The following is a 6,000-nucleotide window of genomic DNA, read 5'->3' as shown; positions in this document are numbered from 1 at the left end:
GTATATAGGAAGGGAGATACAGTATATATATATAGAGAGGGAGATATAGTATATAGGAAGGGAGATACAGTATATATATAGAGAGGGAGATATAGTATATAGGAAGGGAGATACAGTATATATAGAGAGGGAGATATAGTATATAGAAAGGGAGATACAGTATATAGAGGGAAATACAGTATATATAGAGAGGAAGATACAGTATAGAGGGAGTTTTTTCCCTATCTTTTCTTCTGAACATTTGGTAGTCCTATCCCAACCATAGGTGTGCGCAGCATATTGCATTAGGGTGTGCACCCCAAAGCTCAAACACATACTGTATGCGTGTGTATATATACTGACAGTGTCAGTAGAGCACTAGATGGTGTCATAGGGGCAGAGATTGGTGTCAGTAGGGCAGTGGACGGTGTCAGTAATTTTTAATTGAATATTTTTAGAAATTTTTTTTTTTTTATTTTTATATATATTTTTTTTTTTTTTAGAAAAAAGAAAAAAAAGGAGAAATTGTTTTTTATTTGGTGAAATATCAGGGGTCCAAAAAGGGAGAATATGCGCCACATGGGGTGATTAGGGTGTGCCCAGGCACACCCTGTGCGCACACGCCTATGATCCCAACAAATTCTAAGAATTATCAATTTATTTTTTTTATCTCATGGAGTAAATGTGAGAAATAACATGTATATCATACATGAATTCCATAAACACATACCCCATACACTGCATATATCATGTGTGAAAAAATAGTTTACATTTGCCAATAAAAAAAAAAATATGTCCTCGGATTTCACATTAAATCTGGTCACCTTACGTATGTTTACAGTCAGATATGATTCTCCAACACACGCTGACTATCCCCGGGCACTAAGGGTTATTCTGTATCTCCCCAGCTGCTGTGGAACCACATGCCCCAGCATTCTCTGTCTACACACATGGGAACTGGAGCTCTACAAAGGTTAGAGCGCCCCAGCGATCCTGTACACCGCAAACCAGAGCCGATCACGTGACTGACCCTCGCCGCTTTCCCGCCACGTGACGTCAGGGAAGCCCTGTGAGTGAATGGAACGCAAAGGGGGGCGGGTTGGTTTTGTCTTTTGGGTGACGTCGCCCGTGACGCACAGTTCCCGGAAGTGGAGTGCACTCGGTGGAGGTGGCTGTTGTTGTGGTGGTGAGGAGTCTCAGGTGCGCCCCCCTGACACCTCAAGTCTCTGTACCCCGCAGTACGGCCCCTGTGGCATTGCAGGTAAGCGCTGTACGGCGAGGTGAGGGAGGGAGGGAGGTGTGGGCACACTGAATGTCATGGAAGCCGGTGTGTGTGAGGCCAGTGCCGTGGGCTGGAACAGAGCAGGCCTCAGCGGTGTGTGGAGGCCTCATAGTACAACCTGCTGAGCCAGGGCTGCTTCACCTAAGGGGGAACTGCAAGTGTCAGCGTGTGCTGGACTGAGGGGTGAAGGCTGGGATTTGTAGTTGCACAGCTGTGATGAAATGACTGAGCTCCTGGTTAGGGGTTGTGTGTCAGCTGGTCCTGGTAGTAGATTAATGAGGATATGTGCTTGGTGATGGAGAACAGTCATGATTGGAGTAATAGGCCTCATGTGTATATAAAGGATTCTGGAGGGGAGGAAAAAGCAGCGTTAAAAGGCGCCCAAAGCCATGTTTTCAAATGCGCTTAGACGTATCGAGCATCTAAACGTTCATTCCATTGGCTGAAATATGACTTATTTTGGCCATTAGAATGAATTAATGAATGCTGTAGTGCTAATTGCAGCTGGTGTTTAGGCACATGGGGGTACGGAGATTTATTTTTGCGAAATGCGCAGGCACTGCTTTTTTTTTTTTCTGCCTCTGAATGCCTGTGTGTGGAAGGATACATAAGGGGGTGTTTAAAGAGGTTGTAAACCTTCTCTTGGAAGTTGTACCTATAGGTAAGCCTTTAATAAAGCCTACCTATAAGTACTGTAAATATCTCCTAAACTTGCACTGAGATATTTACTTTTAATGCAGCCAATTACATCATCGGCGCATGCGCTGTTTAGGAACGGCCACCCCTGCCGTTCCTTCAGAGCCCTGTGCCGTGAATATCGGCTCCTGCGCGCATGCACAGGAGTGCTGTAATCGCGCCTCAGGCCAATCAGATGACCGGAGGACGCGAAGCAGGACGATGCATACTAGCTCATTATGCCTTTTGTCTTACATGTTTTTATTTATTCTCATTTTTTTTTTGTGCAGGGTTTACTTCCTCTTTATGCTCCATGTACACGGGACGCTGGAAATGGCCGTTTAGGAGCAGTTGGGCGGTTTTTTTTTTTTTTTGAAGCCCCTGAACCCATCTACATTTTATCTTATCTGTCCATGTACACCAGGTCGTTTGCGGGCAGTTGCGTTCAGGGACTTTTTTTTAGAACGCAATTATTTGCGTTCGAACGTGTGTTTCCCGGCGTTTCAAACGCGACCGAACGCGATGACCTGCGTTTGGCGTTCGCGTTTTTGCATTTTAAAGGGGAATAATTTTTTTGACCTCTAGGAATGGTTCTAAACGCAAACGCCCGCTAAACGCGGGTACAAACGCGACCGAACGGACGTTTCAAACGTCCTAAAAATTCCATCATTCAAAGGGACTTTTAACAATGTCCCGTGTACATGGACCCTTAAAGGCAAAAAAAAAAAGTCAAAGGGTCTGCTGGTCAGCTCCTGATCCGAGCTCTCAGGCAATGGCTGAAAGCGGCCAACTTGAGTGTTCTGACAGGGAGAGTCCCCCTGTCAGAGCACAAACGAACTGGATCTCCCTCTCTCTAGATACTGTGTCTGCCTCGCTCTAGATACTGTATCTCTACAGCTGCACAATTCTGGATAAAATGAGAATCAAAATTTTTTTGCTTAGAAATAAAGATCACGATTCTAAACGGAACATCTTTTACATTATAAAAAAAAATTTGGGCTAAATTTACTGATTATTTTTAAAAAAAAAAATCATTAAAGTGTATTTTTTTTACCAAAAAACTGCATTTCAAAGACTTCTGCGACAGTGTGACAAAAGATTGCAACGATCACTATTTTATTCTCTAGTGTCTCTGCTTAAAAAATATTTATAATTAATCATGTTTGGGGGGTCTAAGTCATTTTCTAGCAAGAAATACTGATTTTAAAGCGGAGTAACGGCCTCAGGGGACAAATTTAGATAAAAATACCCCTGGACAGTCAGGGCTAGTGCGTTTCACAATGGATAGCCTCGGAACTGTCCCGGGTCGCACTTACCTGTAAGAAGAAATACTTACCTTGAAAAGTTCTTTTCCAGCACTGCCATATCGGGTGTGGGCAGCTGAAGCCAGCGCGTCCTCTTTTGCGGCCTCTTCGGTGACGTTGGAGTCCCACAGTGCACTGCACCGGCCCCGCTCGTCACTTCCGGTGCAGGCGCGTTATCCCTGCACATGCCCAGAAGCTGTTTAGCAGGGAATGCCGCACCTGCACCGGAAGTGACGAATGGGGCCGGTGCAGGCGCATTGACTCCTGAGAGCGATGCCATTCAGCTCCCAGGAGTCATCGCAAACCGGAAGTGACGAGAAATTGGGAGCATCCATTTCTTTTTCAGGTGGCCCTCAGCAAGCGGATGGCCCAAAATCTATTTTTTTCGATTTTGAGGCTGGAACTCTGCTTTAACATGTAAGCAAAAAGTGTCAGAAAAAGGCTGTGTCTATAAGAGGTTAAACTGCCCTTACTTACAGACAGAAGGTCATTCCTTTGACCTAAAAGAACAAAATGATATATTGTAAAACATTGTGTGTATAGTTATCTAGCAGCCTTAAAGTGGTTGTAAACCCACCTTGAGAACTTTTACCTACAGGTAGGCCTTGAAGAAGGCTTACCTATAGATACTGTAAATATCTCCTAAACTTGCACCGATTAAGGGAATAATTATATTGCATGCAGCCGATGATGTCATCGGCGCATGTGCGGGAGTGATGTCACATGGCTCCCGGCCAGTAACATAGCCAGAGTTCACAGACCTGGAAGCAAGACGGGTGAAGATGGATATGATGCATACTAGCACATAATGCATTCTTTTTGCAGTGGAAAAAGAAACAGGAAGAGTTTACTTCCTTTTTAACAATGTTGATAAACATTTTTTTTGACAGCTGTCAGTGATCAAAGAACAGCTCTGTATGAATTGAGAAAATACCATTTTAAGATCATGAGGGGGGCAAATCGATATTGCAATTTTTTTTTTAACAATTAATCGTGCAGCTCTATGTATCTCCCTTTTTCCATATACTGTATCTTCCTCTCTCTATATATACTTTATTTCCTCCTCTGTAAATACTCTATCTCCCTCTATATACAGTATTTCTATATATTGTATCTGCCACTCTATATTGTATTTCTTTCTATATATATATATATATATATATATATATATATGATTTCCTCTATATACTGTATCCCCCTCTATATGCTGTATTTCCCCCTCTATATATACTGTATTTCCTTCTCTCTCTCTCTCTATCTATATATATATATATATATATATATATATATATATATATATATATATATATATATACACACACACTGGGGAGATCGCTGTCAGGAGCTGTCAGATTTTTATGGTTCAGGCCGCTGGGTTGAACGAAAAAAAACTTCTAGTGTTTACGGGACTAAGGCTGGGTTCACAAAAAATGAATTGGATGCCTTTTACACTGCATTCAGTTCGCATAACATGTGACCGGCATTCAATGGAGCTGGTTCACACATGTCTCGGGACAGCTGCGGTCCAAATTTGAAAAAGGGCCTGTGCGTTTTTGGGTCCAGTTCGCACCTGAACCAGTAAACACAAACGCACGAGACACCAGACTGCAAACCACAGCCGAACCTGTGTGAACCCAGCCTTAAGGGAGCAGTGAGCTCTGATGTCTAGCATTGTTTACTTCTGATCTGCTAATAGAACCAGGATTAAAGTGATTTTGCTTTGTACAATGGTTTTGCACAGAGCAGCCCCATAGCAAGCCACAGGCAGTGATTGACAGTAGCAGGAGCCACCAATGGTTTTAGCTACTACCTCCATGGTCAATAAGGACACAGCCACTGCTGTGGGGTACAGTGTGCTGGATCAGGCTCAGGTAAGTATAAGTCGGCAGCTACAAATACTGTAGCTGCTTAATTTTAATAAAATTACACTTACCTGTCCAGAGATCTGTTATGTAAGCACCCCGAGCCAATTTCTCAATTAGTTTCAGGTGCAGACACCAGCATTATAAGTAAGGGAAACTGGCGGTGAAGCCTTCAGGCTTCACAGCTGGTTTCCTGCTGCACATGGGCGAGTCGCGCTGCTCTTTCTGAATGGTTCCGCTGTCTTGTGGGACCTGTGTGTGTCCCAAGATGCAGTGGGAGAAAAGGAGGATGTAGATCAGCAACCTTACCCAGAAGTGGGAGCGGGTAACTGTCAAAATGTGCTCTGCCGGTACTCCTGACTTCTCTTCTTCTGTGTGTGTCACCTTAGGAATCCACTTCCCGTCGCGGGCTTGATCCTAATCTGTGCTGCCTGAGTCCATAGATGAAAACAGCACAATTCGGCCCTGCCCTCCAACCCCTCATCACAGGTTTGGACTGAGAGCAATGGCAGCCAGTGAGGCAAAGCCTTTGAAATCGAGGAGAAGAGACAGGAGCTACAGATGGGCACAGTGCTGGATAAAGTGATGGCTTGGGTAAGGGGGGAGGGGCATACTGCTACCTAACATTTTTTACAATAAAGCGGTTATAAAGTCTAAAAATGTTTTACCTTTATATATTCTGTGCATTAAGGTAAAAAAATGTTTAGGCATCAGTATCCTCCTGATCCCCCCCCCCCTCCTTTTACTTAGCCAAACTCTCATTCAATCCAGCGCTGTGCACATTTGTAGCCCTTCCCTCCCCTCACTTCTTGATCTTACTGGCTTTGCTGAGGGAGCAGGAGACATTGGCATACATTGTCTTTATCTTTTATTCCTTTGCTTAGGTTGCCATGACTGC

At 43.9% G+C, this 6,000-nt stretch overlaps 1 protein-coding gene across 1 annotated transcript in view; it reads left to right on the top strand.

Annotated features, from left to right (window-relative positions):
* Window positions 1-1,146: 1,146 nt before the first annotated feature.
* MAFK (MAF bZIP transcription factor K) overlaps window positions 1,147-6,000 on the top strand; it is a 63,732-nt gene continuing 58,878 nt past the window's right edge. Inside the window, exon 1 of the mRNA XM_082262427.1 lies at window positions 1,147-1,240. The gene's annotated coding sequence lies outside the window, so the exon portion shown is untranslated. The remainder of the gene's footprint in view (window positions 1,241-6,000) is intronic.

The sequence above is a fragment of the Pelophylax lessonae genome, assembly GCF_965119305.1.
Source record: "Pelophylax lessonae genome assembly, chromosome: 6".
NCBI classification, from domain to species: domain Eukaryota; kingdom Metazoa; phylum Chordata; class Amphibia; order Anura; family Ranidae; genus Pelophylax; species Pelophylax lessonae.
The sequence above is the reverse complement of the archived record's forward strand: the minus strand, read 5'-3'. Positions and strand labels throughout refer to the sequence as shown.